The following is a 13,016-nucleotide window of genomic DNA, read 5'->3' on the forward strand; positions in this document are numbered from 1 at the left end:
TGAGTAAGCTAAATAGAGAATGAATGAAAACAAAAAATATATGCACTACGAAAATAATTTTTTTGAGAAGAGGAATCATTTTTCCCCAAAGAAAAACATTTAGGGAAGAAAAATACTATTGAGAGATTTAAACAAAGTATTCAGAGCATAAGGTTTAGGCATACCCGAGCAGTTGTGCCGCGTGCCCCTGAGTGGCTATGCCATCTATCCAAGCAAATGAGCTGCAGGCCCGAGCAGCTGTGCTACATATTCGAGGGATTAGGAGAGCTAGGTGTCCGAGGAGCTCTGTGTGTGTCTGAGGAGCCAAGAAAACCGAGGGGGCGTGCATCCGAGTGTATGTGTCATGCGTCCGAGGAGCCATGTGTCCGAGGAGATTTGTGTGTGTCCGAGGATTCAGGTGCACATTCGAGGAGCTACTGCAGGTGCGTCCGAGGAGCTGCTTGAATGCATCCGAGGAGCTGCTGCCGTGCATCCGAGGAGCTGGCAGGTGCGCATCCGAGGAGCTGGTAGGTGCACATCTGAGGAGCTTCGCCCTGATGTTGAGGAACCAGCATGCCGAGGGATGCTATCCGAGGAGATTGTGTACCCCAAACGGAGAGGGCATTCCTGAGGAGCAAGGCGGGCATCCAAGCTGCAAGAAACAAAGCACTCAGAAATTTTTTGGTCCCGAAGACCGAATAAGTGTCTGATCAGCTAGGGGTAATTAAGGCCACGGGTTGATGGGATAGAGGTTAAGGAGTATGGTCCATAAACATATTTTCCTAATCTTAGACTATGCAAAAAAGATCAAAAAGTGGAATTCTAAGAGTTCAACAAGTCTCATAGGAATTTCATATGTTCTTCTTAAACCCATAAACCTAGAGTTAAAATGTGTAGTGGGAAATCATTTTTCTTGCAAAATTTCATGAAATTGAAAGAAAAATTGACTAACCCAAAGCCTAAACTACACTATATTAGCCACAAAGTCTTTATCCTACCAAGACTCATCATGAAAAATCCAAGAATGTGTTTCACAATGGGGTTTCGGCATTGAGCTTTTTAGTCAAGTTTTTGTGTAAATTTGTTTTTAAAAAAAAGTTTACAAAGCTTGAATATAAAGATGAAGCAGAGGAGGCTTACCCAATATTGAAAAGCCTTTGATTCCTTGAGAATGCCTAAAGTTGCTTGAGGAAGTTGACACACCTTGGAAGAAGGAGGAGGTTTCGGCCAAGAAGAAGATGAAGGAATTTTTGTTTTTTGTTTTGTTTGTGGAGTCTTGATCAAACCGTGGGTCTATTTAAAGGAGGAGAAGGGAGACTCCTCACACACCTAATAACCTTTGGTATTCTACTCACCTGAAAACCCTTGGTATTCTCTCTCCCGCGATTTAAAGCAAGTAACTGGCATTTTCATGACTGAGACGTTTTATTATTTAAAAAAGGTAGGAGAATGTCAAAGGTTATTTTGGGAGATTTGGAACATAGTAATTGCTAAATTTACTACGGATCCTTGCTAAGAGTAGGAAAAGTTTATGATATGAGAAAATCATATAATAAACTTGGGGGGCAAATGTTATCCCCAAATATTTGTATTTAGTGATGTGGCAATTGGATAGATACATGCCAGTTGATAACACACTTTTATCAATGTGTTGACTAAGGAAATGAGAAAGGTTGAGACCAGAAATGTGTCATGCATGACTAGGGATGAAACATGGCCGACCAGAGGTATGTTTGCCTTAGCCGACCAGAGTGTTCCATGCTTAACTCTATGCCCATGCCGACCAGAGTGTTCCATGCTCAACTCTGTGCCCATGCCGACTAGAGTGTTCCATGCTCAACTCTGTGCCCATGCCGACCACAATGTTCCATGCCGATTAGTGATGTTCTTTATCACGACCGGTGGTATGTTTGGCATTGTCTTAGCTGACCAGTTATCTATGAAGTTATCATCTAAGTGACTCTTCGGTAAGGCCTCAGTAACAACTTCAATCCGAATCATTCGCAACTGCCGCATGAATATCTAAAACATCCCGGAATAATTGTTATATTGATGTAATTTGTTTCTTATTCATTAATTAAAGTTGTCGAAACAATCAAGGACCCCGTCAAAGCGGGATATTTCTCATGTACGATCAATGAGCCTATAAATAAATGGCTCATGTCATCATTTGAGGGGATGGGATTCTAGGAGTATTTTTACTGAAAGTTTAGAGAGAGAAAAATTGTATCTTTTCACTTGTACTTGAGAAACTCAGTTGACTCAGGCTCATCTAATCTGAAGTGTAGGCCAAATATATTACTACTCTGAGTGAAATAGGATATTACCAACGAATTGGAGCTGAACCACTATAAAATTACTTGTGTCACTTATCTTCTGTTCAAGGTTTATCGTAATTTGTCCTGTCTACTCGCAGTTAGCCAAAATCGTGGTCAATAATTTTGGTAACATAATTTTTTATTTTTGGTGATATGATTTATTTATTTTTTTAACAAAATAAAATGAGTTAAAATATAATAATTTTACATATGATGGGTTAAAAACTAATATTTTACTTATATTTTACCAATATATTTCATGACATTAAGGTGTAGTCATATTTATATAATATTAATTTGTTAAAATATATATTAAAAGTATTGTGTATTTTGTAATGGGTTGATAATTGTATGCAAATTGTCATATAATAAATCTTGTATACATAATTATTTTGGTAAAAAAAATAGCTATATAATCAATCTTGTATACATAATTATTTTGCTAAAAAAATTGCTATATAATAAATCTTGAAAAATATCATTATATCCCTTAGTAACTAATATTTTATAAATGGTGTTAAACTTAAGGGGTAAAAGAATAATTATTTTGTCATTTATGGGGAAAAAATAGTGTGTCAAAAGCTAAGGGGTAAAAAAAAATATTGACCTTGCTATTTAGAGGGCAAAAAAATACTATGTCAAAAGTCTTGTATTACTAACAAAAATTGGAGAACAAATCCACTAATTGTTCTTCATATAAATATAAATATTTTATTTAAACTTATTATTTTAAAATTTTTGGGTTGAAGACAGTGAGAAGGGGAGTCCGGTTTTGACTTATATGGTGGTGACAATAATACACAAAATTTTAGGTGAAGGACTAAAGAAAAGAAAAATAAATAATTTTGCATAATGATAATAACAAAATATTCCCCATTCTTTGAGCGCATGTGGATCTTAGCATTTGTCACCATTATTTTTAACTTGAAGTTTCATTATTTTGTGGATACTAACAATAAAGTAGAGCATATAGGTAGGTCACACTTATTTAGGTAAATAGTGACAAAACATAAGACATATCCAATGCCTTATTAGTTTACACATTATTATTAAATCTCTCACTCACTTCTATTGTTCTTTTACTTGTTTTCAAGTCCTTACTAAGGACACACTAACTTATACACCAAACTTTTACTTCAAATGCTAATAATGCAGTTGCAACAATGAAGCAGTTGCAACAATGCCTGCAGAAAGTTAATCCTATGTAGAATTTGGGGACTTGAATTGAAGCTTCGGATAAAGCAAGATTGAAATCTTAAAATTGGTCAAAAAATGTGTAATACTTTTTCGCCAAAAGATGTTATCCTAATAATGAAAGAAATTAAAAAAATATCTTCCAATTGTTCTTAAGAGCTGATACTAGTGTAAGGCTTAATATATGTGAGGTGAGAGTTTATTTGTGTTGGGCGTAGTTTTTGCACGCCCAAAATGACAAGTGGTTTTTCTAGGAGACTAGGACTGCAAGCACAAGAAAGGTGAGCATGATTCATCTGGGAGAAAGACACCACTCGCTCGAGAAAACATATGACTAGTCCAAGAATCAAAGTTCCACAGAAGTGCTCACAAGTAGAATGCATACAAGATATGTGAATAGGGCATGATGAACACCGGCGAATGCTTGAAGTGCTCGAGTGGATGGACGAAATCTTTAGAAGATGCATAATTAAAAAGAGTTAGTTCCATATACTAGAATGGGAAGCAAATTAGATATTTGTTTCAAATATTCTAATTTTCTTTTTATTCAATATTAAATAAATATTGATTGAAACATATGAAAAACTACCACATTCTTTGTAGGGAAAATAGGTTAAATTAAAACTATCATAAACGAGTGGTATTACAATGTAAAAAAGATAGGCTTTGTCATGCATACACAATGCAAAAAGTTTGTAATTCAGGGTGCGTAGTAAAAGACACCAGTGGACCCATGCCAAACTACTGTAAAGTTTTCCCAAAATGAAAAAAGTTTTCAACATTTGACACAACATGTTATGTTCTCCTAATCCAAGACTGTTACACTGTGTAATTAAACAATGATTAACTTGCTAAACAAGTCATTTGGACTTAAAACGTGTAATTGAAACTAACCGCAGGTTTAGGTACTAAAAGTTTCGGTCAAAAGTCAACAATTTCATTAAAAGAGTTTGAGTGCAATACATGGGATCCCAACAGATTTTAGAACTGTTACTATAACGTCCTGGTTAGCCAAGACCATTACACTGTGTAATTTAAATAGGACTTAACTCGTTAAATGAGTCATTAGGCCATAAACGTACATCTAAATGTGATTAATGGTTCAGGGTTAAAAATTTCATTCAAAAGGAATGGATATTTCAATAAAATGTTAAGCTGTACATGAGATCCCATAATAAACGTTTACAAAGTTGTTTACAGTTCCAAAAAAAGGTCATTATAACTCAAAATTACAACCCGCTAACTTAAGTGGCAAAAAAAAGGGGATTAACCCTAGTTCCTTTGAGAAATCTTGGTCGTGGTGGTCAAGCAGCCGCATATGTACACATCGCCACCCAAGCTCTCCAACTCATGGTTGGTCCAACTTTTCTTTCCCTTTGCCCGCACCACATAGCACCCGTGAGCCAAGGCCAAGCAAGAAAACTTAAACATGCTCATAAGCAGTTAATAATACATTATCAAACCATAATAAGCATTTTTGGGAATTGTGCCCTGAAAGCATATGTAGTAGACATTGTTTTAAGAAAGAAATAAATAAATTGAATTTTTTATGCATATATTTTATGGACTATATTATTCTGTGATTATATTATGTAAATATCAGAAAAATTCCTAAGTTCATATATGTGATCTCAAACATGTATTGGTATGGGAGGATTGTGTTTGAGATAAATGAACTTGAATAGTTCGCAGTAAAATAAAGTTATGGAATCTTTAGATTAATTACTGCAAGTACAATCCACTAATATTATGAATACATGTGATCTAGATCCATATCACTAGTGTAGTAGGACATTTTAGTGGATGTGCTTTATATATTAGAGAATATATAGAATTGGACTAGATATGTTTATTAATACTTAGTTAAATACCATTTCGAAATATTAATTAAATATATCAACTGATGATCATATACAAATAGTTCTTAAACCTGAAGTTACTATGAACTCCTGTTTATGTTATATGAGTTCTTTGATACACTCGTTAGGGTCTGTCAGAATGATCAGGCTAGAAACTTTTGTTTTGGGAAGTCATTAATGTAAATGGTTGGGGACATAGTATATAGATATGGAATCTATACCTTCTCATAAGATATTGAATAATGGTTCTCTTAAGGGTTGATTTTTGGGACTGAAAAGGTTATTGAGCTCAAATTCATAATTTAGTTATGAATTAACCTTCACTAGTAAAGTCAATAGTACTTAAGGAAACAAGATATAATTAAAAGGGTAAAACGGTAATTTTATTCCCGATTAATTATGAACCATTATTAGAGGGTTAATTTGTATGCAATGATTATATCAATGGACGCTTTATCATTATAAAGTACTCAGTAAATGAAATGTCTATAATTACAAGAGTGCAGTCTCATATTTATAGTTGAGTAATCATGAGATTAATAAATTAATATTATTTAATTAAAGAGTTTAATTAATAATCTCAAATTTATTGGAGCTTGAAATTATATGTCCATAGGTCTCCACAACGGCTCTATCAATACTATTCAATGCAAGAGTTGATATAAAGGGAAAAATGGTTAAAAGACATATTTAAGAAGAAATTTGTTCTTCGGGCAAAATATGCAATTATGTGATAATAGTGATTAATTAATTAATTACAAATTAGTTTTAATTAACAAAATTAATTAATATGTAATTTTCAAAATTATATTAAATAATTAAATTAATTTTGAAATTATATTAAATAATTAATTAATTATAATTTTCAAAATTATAATAAATTAAATATTTAATTTTGAAATTTATATTGGTTTTAATTAATTAGTAGAATTAATTAAATATCTTTATTTAAGTGGGAGATAATAATCTGATAAGATCAAATTGGATTTGAATTTAAAAGATTGATATTTATTCAAATAATTAATTATATTTGATGATTAGTTAAAAAGATATTTAATTCAAATTTGAATTAGTTATCACGTTGTTAGATTTTTATTTGGCAAAGTAGTTTGAATAAATAATTAAATAAAAAAAGAAAAATCAAATATCCCTAAAATATAGGGTGGTACACGACCACACACAGTCCATACACTGAGTGTGGCGTGTACTGCATAATTTTTCAGAGATAGATTTTTCAATTTTAATTAATTAATTAATTAATAGAAAATTCAAAAGTTAGCTTTTGGATATTTTCATTAATAAGATAATTAATTAATTAAAAGATAAATTGTAAATTGGTTACAAGTTTATTTTTTAAATTTAAATATTTTCTTTTTAAGTAAGACTTATCAGACAATAGAAAGAAGACAATTATTCGCTCTGTGTAAAGAACGATACTTTTCAATATCTCCCTAAAAAAGATACAGAACCAATTTCAGGCCTTATTCTCTTGATCTCATGAGTTGAGTACATCAAGTAGAATAAAAAATTAACCATCCTTTATTCTCTAAGTGCCCACACACTTCTTGAGGTGTAGAGAATATTGTGGAAGATCTTGGTGTGAGTACCTGGGAGCAGCTTAGATAGGAAGATCGTTCAGATTATGAAAAGATAGCAATGACACTTGATAGGCATCAAGATGTATGTATTCTATTTACTTGCTTATGATTAATGTATGTATATTATTGGATCCGCATATTTAAAGGTGGTTTAAATATGTTACAAATTTTTTTGTTGTACACTGAGCCAACCCACCACCTTTCCGCTGCGTATTAGAAAACTCGTTCCTAACAAGTATGCCTAGCCCTACTCATGCATTCATATCATTCATATAATAACTATAGTGTCATATGGGGCCAAATGCCCTAAATAAAGGATTAATTGAATCATATCAGGGCCCGTTGCCCAGGTACATGACTAATAAATCACACTGGGGCTCAGCGCCCTAGGATCTGGGACTAATAAGTCACCATGGGGCCCATTGCTCTATCCTCTGAATAACAACCTTTGAACTGGCCCAGCGTACCTGGCGGTTTAGTTTTCCTTGACCGTTGGGTCGGACAAGCGTATAATGCGCTCCTGATTAGATTTAATCATATCGACCAGGGCTCAGCACGTTATTGCCGCCCTTGACTCATAAGTCAATGCTTTACGACCAACGCTATTGTCGTCCTTGATTGATAATTCAATGCTTTTCTCGAGTGTATAATGCTAACAAGCATTTATCATATAACAAGTTTCTTGTTAGCTATATATATTAGTTGTTCATATTAATTGTGAATTAGCTATAAATTAGGACTAATTAGTTTCCTATTCTCTCATAGTTTCCTAGAATAGCTTCCCTAGTTTTTATATAAATATATGTTTATTTCTCATTGAAACATAAGTGAATAAAATTCTCTTCACCTCTTGTTGCATGGTATCAGAGCATTAGTCTGTAAAATTCAAATTTTGCTACAAAATTAGGGTTTTTTTCTTTTGGGGTTTTCCATAAACACAAATTAGGGTTTAGTCTATTTTAGGGTTTATTTCGGAAACCTTAGTTCTGTTGGTCTACTACTCTCACCGCCCACACCAAAGGATTCCCCAGCCGCTGATCTCCATTCCCTAGAAGTCTGGCCGCCAGAACCCCTACGGATGGGCCCCCGCGCTGCGGTAAGTCGTAACACCACCTCCCACGCACCGATGCATGAGAGCGCGTGGCATCGTCTCCAACGACCATTTTTGTTCCGTTTGGTCTCCACTGCATTTCTCGTTGATTAGTGCTTCGTTTTGGCACACCTAGTTTCCGTAGTTGCGACTGTCAAGGTTTGTTCTAGGATCTTTGTTGTGATTCTACATTGGTTTTTTGTGTTTGATGTTGTGTTTCTTTAAGGAATTATGGCTGAGAATAAATCAGAGACGAAATTCGTGGTTTCATCTGATGTGGTTCCTGTGATGTCTAAAATCACGAACCATAAACTAATTGGTTCAAATTATTTGGAGTGGTGTAAGACTGTTCGACTTTATCTACGAAGTATTGAAAAAGATGACCACTTGAATGATGATCCTCCTAAAGAAAAAGATGATTCAAGACAGACATAGCTTAGGGAGGATGCTCTCTTATTCCTTCAAATCTGGAATTCTATTGGCAGTGAGGTAATTGGTTTGATCAATCATTGTGAGTTTGTTACAGAACTAATGGATTATTTGGAATTTTTGTATTCTGGAAAAGGAAATCTCTCCCGTATGTATGAGGTGTGCAAAGCATTCTACAGTGTGGAGAAACAAGACCAGTCCCTTATGAACTACTTTATGTCCTTTAAGAAGACGTATGAGGAGCTTAATATGTTGCTACCATTTAGCCCTGATGTGAAGGTTCAACAACACCAGCGAGAGCAGATGGCTATTATGAGCTTTCTAGCAGGGCTCTCATCTGAATTTGATTATGCGAAAGCACAGGTTCTTTCTGGTTCTGATGTTTCCTCTTTACAAGATGTCTTTAGTCATATTCTTCGCACGGAAATTACTCCTTCTGTTCCTCTTAATAGTGCTTTGGTAAGTCGTAATAATTATGCGCCTAGGAAATCTTCTATTCCAACTGGGCATAAAGGAGGCCGTTCACAAGGAGTTGAAACTCGAACACCAGATTCTGGAGGCATTATTTGCAACTACTGCAAAAAGCCAGGCCACACCAAGTTTGAGTGTAGAAAGCTATAGTTTAAAAATCAGCAACAACACTCTGTTAATGTTGCAAATACTACTGATGCCAATGATAACTCCGTCCTTATTTCTACTGATGAATTTGCCAAGTTCTCACAATATCAGGAATCACTCAAGTCGTCATCTCTTTCTGTCACTACTATTCCCGATTAAGGTAAATCTAATACGTGTCTTCTCTCTTCATCCTCCAAATGGTTCATTGATTCTGGTGCCACAGATCACATGACAGGTAATTCCCGTCTCTTCTCCAATTTTCATTCTCACACTTCAACTTCTACTGTTACCTTAGCTGATGGGTCACCATCTTGTGTTCGTTGGTCTGGCACTATTACTCCTACACCCCTGCTTACTTTGTCATTTGTTTTACATTTACGTAGTTTATCCTTCAATTTTCTATCCATTAGTCAACTCACTCGTAATCTTAATTGTTGCATCTCATTCTTTCTTGATCATTGTTTATTTCAGGATCTTATGACGAAGAAGATTATTGGTAAAGGACATGAATCTGGAGGCCTCTATGTTCTTAACATACCGCCACCAACTTCTTTTGCTTGTTCGAGTGTCACTTCCGCTTTTGAGGTCATTGTCGATTGGGTCATCCGTCTCTTCCTTTGCTCAAGAAACTTTGTCCGCAATATAGTAAGGAGTCTTCATTAGATTGTGAGTCGTGTCAATTTGCCAAACACCATCGTCTTAGTTCGAGTCCACAAGTCAATAAACGTGCTAGTGTTCCTTTTGAATTAGTTCATTATGATGTTTGGAGTCCTTCTCCTATTTTTTCTAAACTTGGATTCAAGTATTTTGTTACTTTTGTTGATGATTATTCTCGTGTAACTTTGTTATATTTAATGAAAAATCGTTCTGAGTTATTTTCTATATTTTGTGCATTTTGTGCCGAGATTAAGAATCAATTTAATGTTTCTATTCGTACTTTGCAAAGTGATAATGCCAAAGAATATACATCTGCTTTATTTCATTCTTATATGGTCTCTAATGGCATGCTTCATGAAACCTCTTGCGTTGATACTGCATCCCAAAATTGTGTAGCAGAACGTAAAAACATACATCTTCTTGAAACTGCACGAGCCCTCTTATTTCAAATGCATGTTCCTAAACATTTTTGGGTCGATGCCATTTGTACAACATGTTTTCTTATCAATCGCATGCCATCTTCTGTTCTTAATGGTTAGATCCCGTATAAAATTCTTTTTCTCGGCAAGTCATTATTTCCTGTTAATCCTAAGATATTTGGTAGTACTTGTTTTGCTCGAGATGTTCGTCCAAATGTCACCAAATTAGATCCTAAGTCCTTGAAGTGTTTATTCCTTGGCTATTCTCATCTTCAGAAAGGGTATAGGTGTTATTGTCCAAATCTCAACAAGTATCTTGTCTCCATTGATGTTACCTTCATGGAAAACACACCCTATTTTTCATCTTCCTCTATTCCTACTCGTGAGGGGGAGGATGATGATGATTTATTGGTATATTCTATCACTTCTTTTGCCCCTGACCCACTTCCTGAGGAATCTCCTATTTCTGAACTTATCTCAGACACTACTCACGATGAGTCTCCTATTACTCACTCGTGTCTCAGCCACAACTCTTGACATGCCTCCACCTCCTATTAAAGTGTACACCAGGCATCTGCCTCCTGTTTCATGTCCTACACCTGCTTCTTCGTTATCAGATCCAATCCCAAGTGATGATCTTCCCATTGCGCTACACAAAGGTAAATGTCAGTGCACTTATCCTATTTCTTCTTTTGTTTCTTATAATCACTTGTCATCTTCTTCTTGTTCTTTTATTGCTTCCCTTGATTCTATTTCAATTCCTAATACTGTTCCTGAAGCCATATCACATCCTGGTTGCCATGATGAAATGATAGAAGAGATGAATGCTTTAGATGACAATGGTACTTGGGACTTGGTCGATTTACCTTCAGGAAAACGGGCCATAGGGTGCAAATGGGTATTCACTGTTAAGGTCAATCCAAATGGATCAATTGCTCGATTAAAGGCTCGTCTTGTTGCTAAGGGTTATATTCAAACCTATGGAGTGGACTATTGTGATACTTTTTCTCCTGTTGCTAAGTTGACATCTGTTCGATTGTTTATTTCAATGGAAGCTACTCATCATTGGCCTCTACATCAGCTAGATATCAAGAATGCTTTTCTTCATGGAGTATATGGAACAACCTCCTGGTTTTGTTGCTCAAGGGGAGTCAGGGTGAGTCTGTCATCTTCAAAAATCTTTATATGGTTTGAAGCAAAGTCCTCGTGAATGGTTTGGTAAATTTAGTTAGGTTGTTGAGAAATGCGGTATGCTGAAAAGTAAGTCCGATCATTCTGTGTTTTATAAACGACCAACTGCTGGTATCATTTTATTGGTTGTGTATGTGGATGATATTGTTATTGATGAGTCCGTTTTTAGCATAGTTTTAACATGTGTTTAGGGTAAGTTTGAGTCATTTTGGTGGAGTGTTATGCGGTACTATGCTTGTTTTGGTATGTTTGCAGGAAATAGGAGAAGAAATCGTAAAGTTGGGAAATGACTGAAAAATTAGCTGAAATTTGGGAAATTTGTGCTAAAAGTTGACAAGAATGAAGTTGAAGACTCATTTGTGGAGATAATTGTTCGATTCTGAGTTTGGAATCCAGTTTTTGGAAGAATTAGAGGGGCCGCGGCGCTTGAATGGAGAGCTGCGGCGCAAGGCAGAAACAGAGAGGGCCTTAATTCTGGAATTTTGAAGGGCCGCGACGCCTGAGGGACGCGCCGCGGCGCTCGCTGAAGTCAGAGAGGGGGATGCGCTAGGCATAGATGCGCGCCGCAGCGCCCGGATGCTAGGGCCGCGGCGCGTGTGGCTAAACGTGACTTTCAGAATTGTCGAATTTGTTAGATTTTTTAGCGTTTTTGTTTAAATACGATTTTAGAGTTAATTATTCTATTCTATTCATAATTAGAAGTGTGGAGAAGTCATTAGAGGCAGAAGGAAAACATTGAAGACCTAGAGTTTGAATTCTTATTTTCTTCTGTAATTTCTTACTGGATTTCATGTTTATATTTAATGTGATTGATTTCATTATGTCTGCTTTGAACTAATCTTGTTATTAGGGTTTTAGTGGATTCTTCTTGAAACTTTTGATATCTTAATGAAATTTTCCTGAATTTCTTTCTTCTGCTGTGGATTATTTATCATATGCTTAATGCTTGTGAATGTTTGATCATCATTTACATGTTTATATGATTTTAACCTAAACTCTTAAAAGAGAAGGATGATTATGCTATAGATAAATAATCTCAATTTTATATTAGACGAAAGTACTTTTATGAATTGTGTAGTTTAGGGATTATGTGTTTAAAGCCTGCAATATATTGATTTACCACAGAGACGTAGGAAATAGTATATTGTAGAGAATTATAGATCCTAACAAGACTATAATTTATAATTGTAATCTGCTACCACAATAGAATTAATAAATCTTGAGAATTGGTTAGAAATCATAAGTGGATGGTTGATGAAACTAAAGCCCTAACTTTTGCATATATTGAATTAAATCAAATTTTATCTCTGCATTTCTTTTAGTACTTAGTAGGTTTCTTAATTTTAGTAATAATTATTTTATTTTTCAATCTGAAATTATTATTCAAGTCAATTAGAATTAGAGGTTAATTATTGGTAATTAATATCAGTCTTCGTGGGATCGACACTTGACTTATCATATATTACTTGATTAGACCGCGTATACTTGCGTGTAACTTTTTGGTGATCAAGTTTTTGGCGCCGTTGCCGGGGACTGTTTTTATTAATATCAATAAGTTAATTTTTGTTCTAATTTGATTTATTTTTTTAACATATTTTTGGATCAAGGTTCTCTTGTGTTTCAGGACTAGTTGGTATATGCGAAGCAATAGACAAAAACAGATT

The sequence above is a fragment of the Humulus lupulus genome, chromosome 9, assembly GCF_963169125.1.
Source record: "Humulus lupulus chromosome 9, drHumLupu1.1, whole genome shotgun sequence".
Lineage (NCBI taxonomy): Eukaryota > Viridiplantae > Streptophyta > Magnoliopsida > Rosales > Cannabaceae > Humulus > Humulus lupulus.